Here is a 19,275-nt window from a genome sequence, read left to right on the forward strand (position 1 = left end):
CGGTGTTGGACTCGGGAAGGAAGGCACAACATTTCAGCCAGGAGGATTTTCAGGAAAAGTGGCCTAAAACCTGAAAATAGGCAAAAACCTGGTTTCCTGCCCTTGGCCTGTCATGCCCAAGCATTTTCAAACGAGCCCACCAGAAGGTCATCTGACTCTCTTGGGTGATGTCGTGTTGGACCGACTGATTAACACCCAGAAGTTTTACAACCCTGTGAAATGAAAGCTGAACTCAGGCAAACTGAAGAAGTGCTCTGATTTTTGGCTTTTCTCACTAGTAGCAAAGACCCCTCAGAGGCTCTGGTCTGGCTGACTTGATGACCTTCCAAGCTTTCTAACACCCCTCTCGGCTCTGTCCCCTGCTTCCTGTTCCCTCTTTCCTCCCAGAGGCCTTCTCCTGGCCCTTCCTGGCTCCTCACTACCATCTCCCCGTCTTGCAGGCAGTTCCCTCGGGTGACCCTCAGGGTGTCCTGAATGGGAGGCCGTGCGTGCCCAGCCCCAGAGCACAGCAGGCGAATCTGATTTGCACCAGCAGAGCCCAAGGTAAGGCCCAGCTGGGCAGCTGGTCCAGGAGCCCCTGTGTCTTACTCCCTGCAGTGGGCAGTCTGTCTACGTGTCCTGAACTGTCCCTGCAGATCAGGGCAAATAGAAGTACAGGAGGGAGAGGGAAGCCCACACAGGAGGGCAAATAGAAGTACAAGAGGGAGAAGGAAGCCCACACAAGACCTCTGCAATCGCATCTGGATCAGGTGCTGGGTTCCAGTCAATATAATGTATGTTTTATTATTAAATAGCCCATTATAATATAATAGGGCAATAAATACTGATGAAAGTGTTCCCGGTGAGTAATTTCTTTTGGAATAATTACTATTTGATTAGGGAATGATTTGGCTTTTAATTTACACCAGCACTTAATGTGTTCCTGTTAACTGAATATTCTCCCCATGGTAAGCGCAGGCCAATCCAGACAGTGATGAATGCCAACACGGAGGGAGCTTCACTTCAGCACAGCTCCTGCGTGGGGACACTCAGTTCTGTGGCCTGCAGATGCCACCTCAGTCCAGGGTGAGCCTTGCTGCTGCTGGGTGCTGCGTGGTCTGGCTGGACCCAGGGTGGAGAGAAGAGGTCCAGGTGGGTGACCCTAGGTGGCTCTGTCCACCTCTTGCCTTTCTTTTTGCATCTATGTTCATCAGGGACATTAGTCTGTGGTTTTCTTTCCTTGGTGAGCCTGGTTTTGGTATTAGGTTGACACTGGCTTCATAGACTGAGGGTGTTCCCCTCTTGTTTGGCTGGTCTGCTTTCACCTGTGTGATATAAATTAAAGCAGCACAGATAGGGTCACATTAAACCATGTGGCTCTGGAGGGCTGGGCAGCACTCACCATCCAAGGCTCCTTAAGAGCAGGGAAGCAGGTTCCCCAGAGGCCCTCCTGGGCTGGGGCTGGACCATTTAGTTGTCGGGTGGCACGGGCCAGGGGTTGACTGGGAGCGAAGATCCCTGGGAGCGTGGGCTGTGGCTGTCTATCATCTCCATCTTTCACCAGCAGGAGAGGCGGTAAGGTCCTCCTGGGCTGCAGATGATTCTAAGGCCAGGCTGAGCCTGCAGCCTGGTGCTGCGTGCTCCAGGGAAGCCAGGTTGAGGGTCGGGCCGTGCTGCTGTGCATTCCAGGCACGAATTCTTGCAGGACCTCATTGGCTAAACCCCTAACTTTGCCCAGGTGTCCCTGGTGGCTCCAACATGCTGACTGGCTGGCCCCTGCCCCTGGGCCACTGCCTGCTACTTCGGGAGACTTAGCTTGCTGTCAGGTGTTGATTTATGATTTTATTAAAATGTGACCAAGGGGTGTACTGGGACAATTAATTGCTCTCACTACTGGCCACCTAAACCTGCCCAGCATCTGCCAACTGTATGGAAAAGACAGATAAATCAGCACTGAGCAGCACTGGATCCCTGGGCCTCAGGGGGTGATCATGCGCCTCTCATGGGGGATGATCCTAGGTAGCCCGGCTCTGCCAGTGCCTGGCGTTGCTCAGCTCAGCCCGAACTAGAGGTTTCCACCTCCCCAATTGAGCTTCTGTGTAGACATCCAACCAAGACACAACACTGACTATTCACTACGCAGGACAACAAATGGTAGACTCTTAAAAGAAATCTTTCTTTAGCTAAAACTTCAAAGATATTTATTTATTTTTTGCCCGTTTGGCTAGATTTAATTTGCTTTACCAGCTGGCTCTGACTCCAGCCTTGTGGTCTGCAGTGTGCCTCTGCTTACCTGACCACTGTTACCCAAGGGGAGACTGGTGGAGGAACAGGCTGGAGAAAACCCACAGCCCCCCGGGATGTAAATGGCCCCGCCACCTCTCCACTGTACCCAAGTGTCTCAGTGGACAACTGGAAATGGTTTTGCCTCTAGTTGGCCTCAATCCCCCGTGTTTTCAAACTCCCTCTAGATTTTTTTTTACTGTGATAGAATACAGGTAGTACAATTGCTAGAATTAACAAAAATTTACCATGCCACTCATTTTTAGGTGCCAAGGTCAGCTCTGTTACCCACATCTGGTGTTGTGCAGCAGCTTTAGCACTCATCTCCAGGATCTTGTCATCCGGAAACTGAAACCCTGGCCTGTTAGACGGGAACTCCACCCTCTCCTTCCCTGTCCTGGCATTACGAGTTAGACCTCAGGTTAGAGGAACCATACAGTAACTGTCCTTCTGTGTCTGGCTCATTTCTTTAGCATGATGTCCTCAGGGCCACTCATGTAGCATGTAGCATGTGTCAGAATTTCCTTCCTTTTTAAGGCTGAATAATATTCCACTGTATGGGTGGAATATCAAACATTTTGTTTATTTGCTCACCTGCTGGTGGGCACTTGCATTGCTTCCATCCTTTGGCTGGGACTGATGCTATTTCATCTAGTTTTGGTTGTTGAAGGGCACAACCTGCCGTTTCAAAACCTTTTAAAATACACTGACTTTGCCCCATGGATTCAATGTTTTCTGCAGTTCCTTAAATGCACACCTTCTGTCCACGCGCCCTGGATGTATTCAGCCTTCACGGCCTCACCTTCAAGCTGCTCCTGTCCCACCTCTGGGGTGGAGGATTCCATCCTGCTGTGCCCACGCCACGGTCCCCTCTCTGCTGGTGTGCACTTGGCTTTTGTCTCATCTCCAGAGCATATGCACAGTTGATGCAATTTCTGTAACTTCAAATATCACATGAAATATCACATGCAATAAAAACATGAGAAACAGACTAGGAGACACACAGACCCAGCTCAGTAATTGCTGCCGGGGAGGGTGCAAGAATAACGAGATGGGAGAGAGGAGGAGACGGTTTTAAATGTATGCATAGTGTTCTTCACACAAAATAGTCTGAAGCAAACAATCAAAAAGCTAATTAGCTTAATTAATCCTTGCTTTTTTTCTATTTGCCAGTGTGTTCTTCTGGGGCTATTTTTTCATTCAGCGAAATAACACATCTCCAAAGCCACCTGGTGGGTGAGTTTAATGGTGGGACCTGGTGGTGGGCTGGAGACAGGGGGACTTTGGCAGGAAGTCAGTCCTTCTGTGGCATGGTGGGGAGTGAGGGGGGGAGTGAGGGAGCTGGGGGCAAAGGCACAGGAGCAGCCCGCAGAGGCCTTGGCGTGGACATGGCTCTGGTCCCCTTAGATGCTGCAGCAGGTGGTGCGGGTGGCTTCTCTCGACCTCGTGGTTTCTTGGGATGTAGCCCTTAATGTCCTTGCCACACAGGCTCAGTGAGCAGCTAGCATGATGGACATGCCGGTCAGCAGGGTCAGCCCTCTCACAGCACGGGCCTGTGTCGTCTTAGACACCGTAGATGCCTACGGGTTGATTGTCAATTTTACCTTGATAAAGCCTGCGGAGGGGAAAAGAGAAACAGGATGGATTAGGAGCGTTCAGACCTGTCCGGAGCCAGCTCTTGCTTCTAACTTGACATCAACCCTTGAGAAATGTCCTGCGTGGCCATTATCTCTGCCCAAATCCTGCTGGTTTAAAGAAACAATATAATCAACAAATTGATCTAGGACTTAAAGGTGAATATTATTGGACAGATCAGACACAGGACAAACCCCACATCCAAGGACAGGGCTGGTGTAATGGTGGCCAGGAGGCAAAGCTCCCCTAGGTCTCGCGCCTCTGGGTCAAGAGTCAGCCTACTGAGCAGTGCTGTGTGACACAGGGCCTCGCAGCTCCAGGGTCAGGGAGGAGGAGATTCAGAGAAGGTACAGGGAGGAAGAGGAAGCCGGGTCGGCCTCCGAGTCTCCTGCTCTTGGCCAGGAAGGGCCCTGGATGACTTCACCTGGATGACCGCAGGATGGACCCTCGGCTTCATTTGTCCTGTCTGAGCCTCTGAGGAAACTCGCAGGGAGCCAAACCCCAGGCAGCCTCTGTTGCTTCCTTTTGGGGGAAGACTTTCCTTCTGAAGAGAGGGAAGAAGAGGCCACGTGAATGGCAGCCTGCCTCTGCAGCCATAGCTGCTGTTTTCCACACTATTAAAACCCCATCCTCAGCTGGGAAGCTGTGGGTGGAAGGAGGGATGGGCATACCAGCGACTTTGTGTGCCTGGCTGGAGGCCCCCACCCCTTGAGCTGCTTGACCTTGAGCTGCTGTTCTTTGCTTGTAAAGGAGGGAACTCCTCCCTGCTGTGCCTGAAGCAAGGCCTGGGCCCAGAGAGGATCAGCACACTGTTTCCTCTTCCATTTTATTGTGTTTTCCTACTTCCTTCGCCTTGCTGACCCACTCCGGTCTCTGTCTCCCTTCCTGTGCTCTTAGTTGTGGCCTGCTCCTTGCACGGGGACCCTTCGTGCATCAAAAGCTCAAAAGCTTCCCTCCCAGCCCTGTCCTCTGAACGTCCTCCCTGCAGCCAGGCAGCCTCATCCTTCTCTGCCTTTCTTGGTGAAGCCCCTACACTTCCCTGATCTCCGAGCTCTGGGGCTCCCTGAGTCCCCCTGCCCCCCTGCAGGGTGCTGGCCCACCCCACACTCCGCCTTGTTTGGTGCTTTGATTCAGGCTGTTTCCCACCTTGACCTCTTGACTTCTAAGCTCTGTTGAAAATTGGAATCAACCCCCTCCAAGCAGCTTTTTAGGACTGAGATCACCAGCAGCTCAGCTGTCAGGAGATGCTTTCGCCAACTAAGGGGACCAACATCTAAGGCTGGGGTAGGAGAGGACGATGGAGCAGGCCAAGCAGCCTGCAAGGCAGGAAGCTTCCTCTGAGCCACTGGGCCCCAGGGGCCAAACTTCCATCTTTGAAGCTGGGACACGGTGGGACAGAGAGCAGAGAAAATGGGCTAAAAGGAAAGCTGGGGTCCAGATGGACACCCCTAACAGAGTTACCAGAAGGCAGAGGAGGACCAGCTGAAACTGGACACGAGGCTGGCCTGGCTTTCCCAGAGTCTGCGAGTGGCTCTGTTCTGTGCTGCTGCACCTACTCACCATGAACTTGGCAGCTTAGGACAGCACAGGTTTATTTTCTGGGTTTCTGTGGAGCAGAGGTTCAACCTGTGTCTCACCAGGCTGAGATCCAGGCAGGGAAAGGCTGTGTTCTTTCTGGAGGCCCCAGGGAGGAGCCCGTTTCCAAGTTCATTCAGGTCACTGCCTTGTGGTTGCAGGACTCATGTCCCCATTTCCCTGCTGACCACCAACTAGGGCCACACTCAACTCCTGGACACCTCTCTCTGGTTTTTGCACATGGGTCCCTCCCTCCTAAGGCCAGCTGTGGTCTTAAGTCCTGCAGGCTGCAATCTCCCTGACTTGAGCAGCTGACGTTTTCTCGTGTGATTAAAGTGGGCCTCTCGAGGTGATCAGAAAAATGTCCTATCTTAAGGTCCAAAACCTAGTCACATCTGTAAAGTCCCTTTACCACACATGCTCAGGGTCCTGTTGTGGTGTAAACTAATCAATAAAATCACTAAGAGTGTAAGTTATAGGTTATAGATTAGTAAAAAATGTAGGTTATAGATATACGTTTTTGATAAGTGAGATAGGACAATTATAAAGCAAGAACTGTCATAGGACTAAGACTCCATTGTGCTGCCTTCTATAAATAAAACTGTTGACTCATTTCTGAGGAACAGAAATGAAAGCTGTCTTCTTGTTTTTCTGTACTTTGTACCCCTCAGAATGTACCCAACTCAGGACATGGTGGTGGCCCTGGTGAGCTACACCCTGGATTTGAGTACATGTAGGGGTCTACATGACTTTGAAATAGACTGTCGCCCCTGCTCAGCTGAAACTCAGGATAAGGTTGTCTAAAGCTTGTTTGGACCCGAGATGCAGGTAAGCTAACTCCTTTTGTTAGCTTCTGTAACTTGCTTGCATACACTGAGAACAGCCCCTGAGCTCTGGTTTTCATCCTTAAATTCCCAAGACACAGGCCAGGAAACTGTGGTTGTCCCACAGAGCATCAGTTTCTCCGGGTGAGAGACAGTCCCTGGCCAGGTAAATAAAGCTCTCTTTTGTTTGACTTTGGACTTAGAGTGTTTTCTGAGGCAGTTCCCGTGACAGTGCAGAGATTCAGTGAGAGCATCCTGGTCTGGCCTCTCTGGCCAGTGCAGGGGCCACGTGGCCCATGATGAGCATTAAGCAGGTCCAGCTGTGCTTATCAGGAGGCCAGGAGGCAGGAAGCCCTGGAGATCATCACAGCCAGTTTTACCCCCTGGTGGTTTCTTATCTACCCCACACTGCCCTGTCGGCAGGATTTTTTTGAGTTAGATCACGTTTGTCTCTTAGGGTGTTATTGCTCTCTGTTTGGTTACGCTACGTACACTTGATTTGGAGGTCGTGTCTAGAAAATGTCACACATACAGAAGAGGAATCGCCATCATAGCACGAATTGGAGGGGCCCTGCAACATTCCGCTCTCTTGATCCAGGGCTCCTTAAATTCCATCATTAACAACGAGGCCTTATGGCTGCAGGAGGTGTCTCTGGACATGCAGATTCTTCTTGGCAGGTTAGGGGATGTGCCAAGTCCATTGACAAATCTCTGGTTGAGATCGCCTGGCTAAGGTGTCAGTGAAGGGGTTTGAAGGGATAAGGCTCAGGACAGGTCACTTATGAAAAGAAGGCCAGAAGGGAAGTTCAGGACCCTGGAGAGCTGCCCAGCAAAGCCGGTCTGAGTAGGCTGTCAGGGTGGGCATGGTCACATGGGGATATTCCCAAGGTGAGCAAAAGAGTGCAGAGGAGGGGGGAGGGAGGTCCACAGGTCAGAGCCAGAGCCAGGACGTGGGAGTCCATGGTCAGCTCAGCCACTCAGAATCTCTAATCTTAGACATCTTCTTAAGCCGTGTGTGTGTGTGTGTGTGTGTGTGTGTGTGTGTGAGAGAGAATCAGTGACGTGAAGACGGTGGCATCTCTCAGTGGTTGTTGTCAACATAACCTATACCCCAACACACTGTTCTTCTACCCCTTTGACACTCCACTTGTGAAAGTGATGGAGCACTCAAACCCGGGAGGGTGAGGAAGGCCTCCGAGGGAAGAGAGGGAGGGAGACTCTATCACCCCAGGCCAGGATGATGAGCAGGTCTTCAGGCCCCCTCTGGGGGGTGCACAGTACCCATGTGTCCACCCGGTCATCCTTGTTACTGTGGGCTGCATTCCCTCTGTGAACAACTGGGGATGCATGGGAACCTGGACACCTTGCCAGGGAGGACGTGCCTAAGTGCCCGTGGAGGGTTGGGAGATGGAGTTGCAGCCAAGTCCTTCCTGGCTGGGTTTTCAACACTACCTTCTGCAGGTGTAGACCAAGGCTGCTCCCAAGCCTTCTCATGTGCCACTTTCTGATGGTGTGAGGGTGTGAGCAGGTGTGTGTGAGATTTTGGGGCTGAACCCAGGACCTGGTGCAGGCTGGGCAAGTGCTCTGGTCACTGAGTCAGGCCTGAAGGTATTGTAGGTGTTAATCTGCTGACTCTAGGGAAAGGAGATGGTGCTCTATGAAGTGCAGGCCTCACCCAATCCAATGAAGGCCTTGAGAACGCGTCCTGAGAAAAAGGGCATTGTGGGGGATGGTTAAACAATAGAAATTTATTCTCATGGCACTGGGGGCTGGAAGTCCAAGATCAAGGTGATCTGACAGGTCCTGGTGAGGACTCTCCTGCTGGCTTGCAGATGACTGTCTTCTCACTGTGTCCTCCTGTGGCAGAGAGAGCCAGCTCCCTGGGTTTTTCCCTGAAGGGCGCTAATCCCATCCCCAGGGCCGCATTCTAGAGTGTGCGTCTAACCCCCACTACTGCCCCAGGGCCCTGCCTCCACTACTGAACATCCACGTTAGGGCTTCAGCAGATGTGTTTCTTGGAGAGAGGGGTACAGACACTCGGCCCATAACAGAAAAGACAGGTGTCCCTGCACAGAAAGAACCCTGCCCGGGGACAGTAGTTCAGTTCCCGTCTATCTCCCAGCCCACGGTTCCAGGCTCCCCAGCCCTTGCAGCCTTGTGACCCAACTCCTTACAGCTAGCTCGCAGATAGTCTCCTAATACTTTTTTTGGGGGAGACTCCCTATGCTTATAGACAGATTTTGAGTTAATGATTCTCTGTGCTTCATATTCAGCCAGGTCTGGTTTTAATCAGCCAAACTCAAGAAATTTGAACTATGACGTACCCCTGGAAACAGTCACCCGACTGTGAAAGTTCATCTTTCTACTATGGGATCCAGGGCTGGACTCCGCCCATCACCCCTGGTGCCTGGGGCTGGGCTTGCCAACCGGGTTTTCACTGAGAAGTGACATCAATAATTCAGCCAAGTACTTAATTCAGCCAAGTACTCAGAAACAATGATCACTGCCCCAATTAGGTATTAAAAACTAACCTATCAGCACAATAATAGATTCATAAGGCACATTCAGCCAAGTGCTTAATTAATGAGATAGCTTGTCCTCACAGAGACCTTGCTATATAGTTCCATTTTACAGATGAGGAAACTGAGGCTAAGCAGTGAAGGCCATATAACTAATAAATGAATGAGCCAGGGTTTAATAAATACACATATGGCTTCAAAGGGTGCACTGTTTCTACAGAACCAGTTTGTCTTCTTTTTCAACACTTTACCTCTATTTTGTCCATTTTTCTATCATTTTAAGCCAGTTCTATATTACCATAGTGAGTACTTACTTTCCTCTCTGTTTGCTGTTTTCCAGGCCCTATCTATGTATAATTTTCTTTAAATAATACTTATCAGGTAATATGATCTCTTAAAAATCATACTACAGAAAAACTATTGTTTTCCTTATAAAATCCATGATGGTTGAAGTCATGTTTGTGAATTGTCTCTGTACCAGATTGTTCCATTGTAGGTTTTCAACCATTTTCTTCTTTGAAAGAGCTTCTTCCCCCAGCAGCTTTTCATCTACTAGTATATACTGGAAAAATGCCTTCTGAATGTTTTGTGTAGTAGGGAAATTTAGTTCAAATTTAATGTCAAACTGGCAGATAATAGGCATTCATCTAATATTTGTGGAGTAAAGACCTGTGGGTCTTTCAGGTAGACTCTGCACTCCCTGGGGACAGCTAGTGTCCCCCATTCACTTGCTCCACCTAGCACAGGTAGTCATTGTTTGCCCAAAACATGCAGGAATTAGACAAAGGTAGTGGTTGTACAGCATTGTGAATGCCCCCTGGAGGGTGCAGACTTCTATGAAATAATGCAACAGTCACTAAACAAGTCAGCAAATAACAAGGCCCAAGGGTAGAATTCCAGTATCCAGAGTTGCTAAAATGCATTTTTCTAAAATATCCATTAGCCAATAAAACAGGATGTGCAAAGAAACAGCAAAGTATAACTCATTCATCAGATAAAAGGAGGCAACAGAAACCACCTATGAGTACAACTAGATGGCAGACTTCAGAGTATGTTCCAGAACTCAAGGAAAGCTTAAAGAAGTTAAGGAAGGGCTGTGATTGTGGCTCAGCGGTAGAGCGCTCACCTAGCATGCATGGGGCCCTGGGTTCGATCCTCAGCACCACATAAAAATAAACGAATGGAATAAAGGTATTGTGTCCAACTACAACTAAAAAAAATAAAAAAGAAGTTAAGGAAGGCATGGCAACATTGGATTGAATACAGAATACCAATAAAGTGACAAATTTTAATAAAGAACCAAATAGAAATTCTATAGTTGCAAAGTACAATAATAGAAGTTAAAAAAAATTCACTAAAGGACCATGTGATGGTCAATTTTATGTGTCAACTTGACTGGGCTAAGGGATGCCCAGATAGCTGGCAAGACATTTCTGGATATGTCTATGAGGGTGTTTCTAGAAGAGATTAATATTTGAATTGGTAAGCTGAGAAAAGATGATCTCTCTCACCAATATGAGTGGAAATCATCCAACATATTGAAGGTCTAAAGAGATAAAGATGGAGAAAAAGCAAACTGGGAGGTGGTGGAATGTTTAGTAGGTAGGGTCTAGTGAAGGCAATTAGACCACAGCCCTTAAATTAACTTTTGGGACACTCCCCCACCCCAACAACCTTTGCTTCCTGGCCACCATAATGTTAACAGGCCACCTCTGCCACACACTCCCCTGCCATAATGTATAGTAACACCTCCACAGGCCCAAGTGACCACAGACTGAACCTCTGAAACTATGAGCCAAAGTAAATCTTTTCCTCTTCCAAGTTTATTTTTTTGGGTTATTGAGTCTTGGTGATAAAAATCTCTATAGATAGTATATATATACAGACACATATGGGCATACAGACCCGTGTGTATCCATATAAGGTAACACTGCTCATCCATAAGAAATGAGATGCTGATACATGCCATAAGATGGGTGAATCTTGAAAACATTATGCCACATGAAAGAAGCCAGTCACACTATACAATTTCATTTATACCAAAGTCCAGAAGAGGAAAATCTACATAGATGGGAGGATTAGTGGTTGCCTAGGGTAGGCAGACAAGATGATGAGAACCAGGGCAGTGACAGATACAGGGGACAGGATTTCTTTTTTAAGGTGATGAAAATGCTCTAAAATTGACTGTGGTCATGGATGTAGACATCTGTTAGCATACCAAAAACACTGAACTTTGCACTTTAAATGAGTATAATGTATAATATGTAAATTATGTCTCAATAAAGCTGTTGAGATTTTTCTTAAATACATTTTTGCTGAATGAATCATTTACCAAATATTTACTAAACATGCATTAACCACCAAGCACTGGTCAGATATACCAGATATAATACCAGTCCTGGTCCAGGGATCTATGACTACTTAATTGGTTTTGCCCGGTTTCTCGATTGTGGTCAACCAAAGCACATTAGGTGCATTAGGATCCCTACCACCACCAGCAAGTGAGACATGTAATTATTCTTGTCCTACCCTCACAATGCCTACCTATAACCCTCCCAAACTAGCCATCCCACGAAATTAGAATTCTGCCTTATTTTTAAGTAGAAATCCTATGTAACCTGCTAAAACTGGTACCCTTCCCAGCTTCCTTAGCAGGATTCCTGACATCCTCATCAACCTCTGCCAATCTCATGGGTCAGTTCTTATTCTTCCAAGTGGTGAATTAAGATGGACAGTAACTGTACTATGATTACCAACTAAATTCAAGACATCCTAGGAATCCCATGTGCCAGGTATAGTGAGTGTCTCATGACTCCAAAGCATAACTGGTCTACCCCCCTTCAGAACTTGTAGTTGTATGCACAAATATTTACTAAATGTATTTACTAATATATATGTACCTGCAGCTGCCTGCATCTGGTATGTCCACTGACCCCTCCTCTGCCTGGCATGCCCTTCACATTCATCATTTACACTCTACCTCCTCTGTGAGACACCTGAAGAATTAGCAGCCTCTGTGCTCTTCTAGGTGGTAGACCAATACCTCAGAGCCTAAGCTCTGAAATCATCTACCTGAATTCAAACTTCTCCACCACTTAATGTATAACTCTGATTAAGTACCTCAACCACTCTGCCTTGGTTTTCCCAACTACAAAAAAGACATGAAAATATTTACAGGGTTGTTATGAGGATTAAATGAGATACAAATGTTTAGAACAAGACAGGCACTGTGACTGCCTCTATCTAATTCTGTCTGATGGTACACATGTTTACATGCCTCTTTCCTGCCAGTCCCTGTTCAAAGACATGTCATTTCTTTTTTCTTTTCATGTTCACAGCATATAATACAGTGCTAGGCACAGGCGAGGTACATGTAAAAGGCCCATGATAAAAAATAACAACTCTTAGTCCAGCAATGGCAAAGGTTATTGAAATCACACTTTGAAAATAAAAATGAGAGCACATGGTTTGTGTGTAGTAGAATTGAATATCTAAAAGCAGGCCTGCCCTGGAAAATCCAAGCTGTCTAACTGCCTGGACTATCTAGAAAGAATCCAAGGGCTCAACAGTGAAGAGTGGTTACATAAACGACAGCAAATCAACACAGGGGATTTCACCCAACCATAACAGGAGGCCTGTGCTGATCCCTCAAAGTCTGGACAAAACACCGAGCAGAACAACAGCAGAAGAGTAGGCACAGACGATGCAGAGCTGTTCAAAGAGCCTTGATCAAAGAAAACAGACTGTGCATCTAATACTACAGAGACAGATCCTTTACATTCTTTGAATTAATTTTGATGCTACAGACAGCTTAATAAGAAGCTAATAATAATGCCTCTAATGCCTTTACCTAAGAAACAAGACAAATGGCCTGGAGATTCCAAAACTTTAGAGCTCTTACATGAGACACAGGGAGAAGGGTTGAGCTTATCTATTACTATCTCTGAACTGATAAGTTTCCTGATAAGAAAAAACCCACCTACTACTGTTACAGTCAACTCTCTTATTCAGAGGTAGACCCTTCACAGCCAGGCACTTCTTTTGTTTATGTCAAGGATTAATAATCTGATTAATCAAGATGCTTCCTGATTAATACTTCTCATTTGGTACAATTAAAAACTAAAATCTAAAAAGTCTGTATTTGTACACAAAGAGCTTTCCTTCAGCAATATTTCTCTTGTTTTCCCCCTAAGAGTCCATTCCCCAAATAAGAGAAAGACAAACACTGGGAAAACAATACTATACTTGCTTATACATAGATCCACAGAAGTACATATGCACACACAGAGATCTATATACAGAAACAAACATACACCAAAAAAACTGAGTCAAGAAACAATCTTTTCAATTTCTTCATGAGACAATACAATGATGTCAGCAATAGCATCTTCAAATAGCCCAGGTGATGATGATATTATAACTTGACTAATAAAATAAATCCCAACACCTCCATCTTTCTTGCCATCAACAACCTTAGATTAATATGAGGAAAGGAGCAAATGAAAGGAAGTTACTCCAAATATTCTCTCTTCAAAAAAGAAAAGGTAGAAATTCATTATTCCTCAATATAACAATTTCTAGCAGTGAACAGATAACTTTCCTTTAAAACACAGTTCAATAGTCTAAATAAAAAACTTTTAATATTCCAATCAGCATGTCTCCTCACCCGCTTCTCAAAGGCTTTTGCCTAAGCAGCAATCAGCCCAGGCCTGTGGTTTAAATCATTAACTACACAGCACCAAATCATTAGCATAATTGGCATGTAAATTTCATGAAGGCACTGATTGTGTCCTTTTAAGTGTTCTACACAACAGCCAGTACAAGAAAGCTTATTAAACATTTATGATGATTAGCTAAAAAATAAAACAAAATACCCAAACAAAAGTCTTTGTTATTCAACTTGGCTGTCATGTGTAGTGTAAACCACTGATCAGTATCTGTTTCTCCAAGTGCAATTATAAGACATTGAAAACAAAACAAACCCCTTTGGAATTAGACATTCTGTCTCCTCTGTCCAAGAATACATTGCATTTCTGTGTCAAAAGAAACTGCCAGCAGAGAGCAAGCAAATGCAGGTTGCTAGGATATTTAACTTGAGCATCAGCGCACCGTTTACAAAGCAAAAAGCCCCCACATTTCACGCACATATCCGCAGACATTTTCCCTACCTTTCCCATTTTGCCATGTAGTATACCAAGATAAAGTGAGGAACGACATGATAAATGCTAAAGCAGTGGCTACAGTTCCATTTGGGAGCCTCATCTCATTTCACCATCACACTGGTTCGTATGTTTGTGATGACAACCAAGACTGTTTTCTTTTTAGCCTGAAGTCAACTGAATCCAGTACTCCTGGCTCCAGGCCAATCAAAACAATCAATGCAAGAGGTTCATTTCAGATGCTCAGGCAGAAGGTGTCTAGCAAGAATACCATTCACAATTGCTACTCAGGATTGTCTTCGCCGTCTTCATGTGCTCCTGTCTTGGGCTGTTTTCTCCCTATCAGTGGGAGAAGAGAAAGAAACTTGTTCAATAATGCAGAGCACAGGTTTCTTCACTGATTACCCCATTCTGAATGGATTTTTGGCAGGGCTAAGCTGTCCTACCTCCCAACTACACATTCCATATACCAGAATTATGGTCTTTCCCCTCCAAGGAAAAAGTTTCAAATGATATTCCTTCTTCACTGGTTTGGTTATGTCTGTGAAAAGAAACTTCCGGTTTCTTATTTACATGAAGAAGTTACAGGGCTTAGGAGACTCTAGTGATCATACAATGGCTCTTGAGTAACAATCTTGACTCTCCCCAGTTTTCCTATGGCACAGTAACAAGAAATATTTAGAAACACACACACACACACACACACACACACACACATGTATATTTGTGAAAACTGACAAACAATATAGAAGAGTCAAAAGACCTGGGATCCAGGTCTGACATTACTTACTCCAAGGTTCACCTATAAAATGAGAAAAGCACTTGTCTTTCACATATTATCTTTCACATATTGTCATAAATAGTAAAAAGCCTACAGTTATTATTACTGTTCACCATCATCGCAAAATAACCTCAGTCTTCCCAATGACTAACCTAATTCCTAGGGGGTAAATTCAGAATAATTAGCATTTAGAAAATGCAGCAATCCAGGCCCTACCTTATCAGCCAGGGCCTATCACTTCACATTGTTTTAAGTCAGGAAATTTGGGAGATCACCACCAATCTAACAAAACTGCTGAGAAAATGAAAAGAAATGAGGTCCTTACAAGTACTTAAGTATAGTGCCCAGCACATAATAGGCTCCCAATAAATGTTAACTATATAAAAATATAGAAGCAAACAGCCACTCCTTCAGTCTTCTGTACATATAAACGGACCCATTCCCCAGGGGTGTGTCAGGCAATCTGAGATGTGCATGGACTCCTGGTTCCCTCGAGGGGACCACAAAGATGCTCTTGGCAATATACTAAATGATACTCTAGTGGAGTGAGTTAATGCATCCCCAAAATGCCTAACAAACCCAAGGGGCAATTCTCTCAGTGGAAGACCATGGCAGGCAATTCAGAACTACCACCTCAGCTACTTTTCATCACTGAATACCACTAGAAATCTCCACTAGTAAAGGTCACAGGTACACCTAATAATGACAAATAGAACCACAACTCACTGAATGTCTCCTATGTGCTGGGTCAATTATGTGGTCTAAACCTTTACAAAATCCTACAAGATGGGCATCATTAACACTATTTTACACACAAAGAAATCAACATAAAGAGAAAAGCTAGATTTGTATGATCCCAAAGTTCAAACACTTTGCCCCTCAAATTCAGCCACCTGTAGTACAGCAGTATAAAGAGAAGAGCCAGGAAGTCTCAGGTTAAACTGGACGATCTTCCCAAAATTTTAATTTTACCCAACTGTAAGTGTGAATCTCAAAAATGTTTTATATTCTAGAACAAATATGGATTCATTATGGTAAAAGTTGCAAAATTCACAGTAATTTTCAAAGTCTAAACATACAACTTTTAACAAATTTCTCACTTCCTGCAGCTTTTGGCTAGTTCCCCACCCCAGAACTCCCAACAAAGCATGCCTGTTTCCCGGCTTTGGACAGCAGCTCTTATTTCCATATATCATTCTAAAAATACTAAACCCCACTCCATTGGTTCCTCTTACTACCTGAGCACAAAGACATTATCACATAAAGTTATCACTGCTAAACCAAATGTGTTGACCTTTCTATAGTCAAGATAACTTAATACTGAACCGCTTAGAATCAAAATCTTTGTGGCAAAAAAATCCTATAATTTAAAATTCCATAGAGCATCTAATTGTCTGAAATCAATAAGCACCCAACAATGAGTTCTGATTATAAAAATAGAGGTGATAATGGAGTGAATTATATAACTTGGAATTCTCATCCTGGTATGACATTACACAAAAATGCTTGCAACTTTCTGTTGCTATGCACTTAGCCATATTTTACTTCAGAAAGGATTTTTTTTCTAGTAAGAGATCTAAAAAATATACAGGTCATTAGAGTAAACACTCACTAATGGAGAAGCAGAGAAACAGAATCATCGAATAAGGATATTTCAAAATACTGTTTTATTAAGTAGGGAAAAAATCTGCATAAAATTCAGTACAGGGCTGGGGATATGGCTCAAGTGGTGGCGCGCTCGCCTGGCATGTGTGCGGACCGGGTTCGATCCTCAGCACCACATACAAACAAAGATGTTGTGTTCACCAAAAACTAAAAAAATAAAATAAAAATTAAAAAAAAACATTAAAAAATTTTTAAAAATTCAGTACAAATGTGTGAAGGCAAACTCTAAAATTAAAATCGACTATAGCTATGCGATCCATAATACATGAAAAACATAAGGAAAATTAAATACTGGTTTCAAGAAATTAGCAAACTCAGGTTTGAAGAAGATACTTATAATGAATTTTACTAATAAGACCTGAAATTTCACAAGAAAAATATGAGAGCCTTTCACTCGGCAAGAATGTAGTCATACATTTTTAATTAGGATTTCTAAACTAATGAAGTTTAACTGCGAAGCACAAGTGAATGAAATCTCCAGATGAGAGCAAAACTAATGAGCTACAAGCTCTTAAATCACCACAGGCAGTATCAGGCTGGCTTGTCAGACACAGGTGACCCACATTTTTATCAGTGTCCACATATGCAAACATTTTAATCTAACACCTGAATACTCTCACTTAACACATTTGAATCTTTAAATCACACACGCAGGCGCGCACACACAAGTAGTGGCTAAAATTACTTGTCATTTCTCTAGCCTCCCAAAGATGAATGGAACTTTCAACTCCTGACCTCGTGATGAAAAGTCTGTTTGGTTAACAGACTTAACAATCTTATGTCGTTAGTCTTGTACTGCTGGATTCAAAACCTTTTAAAGTGTTCACTGAAATATTTAGCATGCTCCATGGCTGGGAGAACACTTTGCTGAACATTTGGCATATTCCTTAATCAGCATGCCACAGACAGAGGTGCCTGAAGAACAGAAGGCACAATCCGGATATCCACAATCAATGAAAACCATGACGTAAGCTTTGATAACTTTACCACCACAATTATGTTAAAATCGTGTTGTTTTCCCTTTATAAAGGGATCGATCTTTTTCTTTAATACAGCTTACATAATTTCGTCGTCCAGTGCGTTTTCACATTTAACTCTTGCGGGTTAAAGAAACCTATCTCACACTAACCTGTTAATCACCCTATTTTTTAAAAAACATTCAGCAAAAGAAATCAACCACACCTATTATCTGATTCTAAATTTAGACTTCTCTCTTCCAACGAAGGGCTGTGCCGTCCTTTTATCAAGACCTCGTCCGACAGCAAAAGGCACAGCAGCCTCGGGGACGAGAGCCCGTGGCTCTTGGTGCGGAAGGCGAGCACCGCGAGGGCTCCAGGAAGCAGGGTCCTGCGAGCGGCACTGGGGCCAGCCACGAGAGCTCGCCTTCCAGATGTCACCTGGCCCCAGCCTCGGGGTCCCGCTCGGCCCTGTCCGGACAGGGAGCTGAGGCCTGGGGCACTGGGGGGGGAGGTGCTCTCTCACCCCTGACCACCAGGTCGTCACTTCACTGCAAATCCGCCACCCCCGCGCAATGCAGGGAGATGCTAGGAAGGCGTCCCGGCCCGCGCCGCGCCCCCAAGGCCCAGGCAGCGCCCCGGGCCAGCCCCGCGCGCCAGAGGCGAGAGCACCTCCCAGAGCATCAGCTCCCGGCCGGGCCGCGGCGCCCGCGGCTCCATTACCAGCAGGTGGATCTCCCGCAAACGCGGCGCCGCAGAGCTGGGCCGCCGGCGCCGCCCCTCAACCCGCTCCCTCCGCGCAGCCGCCCTGCGCTTCCGCCGCCAGGCCGCCGCGCGCCTCCGCAGCCCAGAGCCGCTCACCTGCCGCTGGCACCGGCGCTCCAGCCGCGGCCGCTGGCAGAGCTGCTGTGCCCGCTGCTGCCGCCGCCGCCGCGGCTCCGGCCCGCCCAGCCCGCGACCCCGCCCGCCCGCGACCCCGCCAGCCATTGGCCGCCCACCGCCGCGCCAGTGGCCCGCCCGGCTGTCACTTAGGGGGGCCGTCGCTCGGCCTATATAACTCTCATATAACTCTCGTGAGATCTTTCCCGGGGCTCTCGGCTTCACGGCATAGTCCGAGCGGTGCTCGCTCCCCGCGCCCTGGCTCCGGTGCTCGGCGCACTCCCCGCCGCCTCAGCTGGCTTTGGTCCTCCGCGGCGTGTGCGGAGGCAGCTCCCGCGGCCAACAAAGGCCCAGGCAGCGCCCCTGGCCAGCCCCGCGCGCCAGAGGCGAGAGCACCTCCCGGCGCACCAGCTCCAGGCCTGGCCGCGGCGCCCGCGGCTTCGTTACCAGCAGGTGGATCTCCCGCAATCGCAGCGCCGCAGAGCCGGGCCGCCGGCGCCACCCCTCAACCCGCTCCCTCTGCGCAGCCGCCCTGTGCTCGCGCCGCCAGGCCGCCGCGCGCCTCCGCAGCCCAGAGCCACTCACCTGCCGCTGGCGCAGGCGCTCCCGCCGCGGACGAAGCCAGAGCTGCTGTGGCCGCCGCCGCCGCCGCCGCCACCGCCACCGCGCCCCGCCCTCCCGCCTTGGCTCCGCCCCGCCCAGCCCGCGACCCCGCCCGCCATTGGCCGCCCGCCGCCGCGCCAGTGGCCCGCCCGGCTGACCGTCGCTCTGCCTATATAACTCTCCTGAGATCTTTCCCGGGGCACTCGGCGTCACAGCATGGTCCCAGCAGTGCCTCGCTCCCCGCGCCAGGGCTCCGGTGCTCGCCAGGGCTCCGGTGCTCGGCGCACTCTCCGCCGCCTCAGCTGGCTTTGGTCCTGTGCGGCGTGTGCGGAGGCAGCTCCCGCCGCCAACAAAGGCCGAGGCAGAGCTTGGCCTCCGCCTGGGCGCGCGACTGGACAGCCCCGGGCTGCCCGCGAG

General features: G+C 47.3%; 1 long non-coding RNA gene across 3 annotated transcripts; it reads right to left on the reverse strand.

Moving 5' to 3' along the window:
• Positions 1–1,442: 1,442 nt before the first annotated feature.
• On the reverse strand, positions 1,443–18,905 carry LOC144255774 (uncharacterized). Of its 3 annotated transcripts, XR_013343934.1 has the most exons (4): positions 14,972–15,077; positions 14,445–14,515; positions 13,984–14,313; positions 1,443–3,877 (listed from the first exon to the last, which is right to left on the reverse strand). It is a non-coding gene; the product is annotated as an uncharacterized LOC144255774 (long non-coding RNA). The 3 variants fall into 3 exon arrangements; XR_013343935.1 differs by lacking the exons at positions 14,445–14,515; positions 14,972–15,077 and adding an exon at positions 18,841–18,905; XR_013343933.1 differs by lacking the exons at positions 14,445–14,515; positions 14,972–15,077 and adding an exon at positions 18,238–18,319.
• Positions 18,906–19,275: the final 370 nt, after the last annotated feature.

This window comes from Urocitellus parryii, chromosome 7 (assembly GCF_045843805.1).
Source record: "Urocitellus parryii isolate mUroPar1 chromosome 7, mUroPar1.hap1, whole genome shotgun sequence".
Taxonomy (NCBI): Eukaryota; Metazoa; Chordata; class Mammalia; order Rodentia; family Sciuridae; genus Urocitellus; species Urocitellus parryii.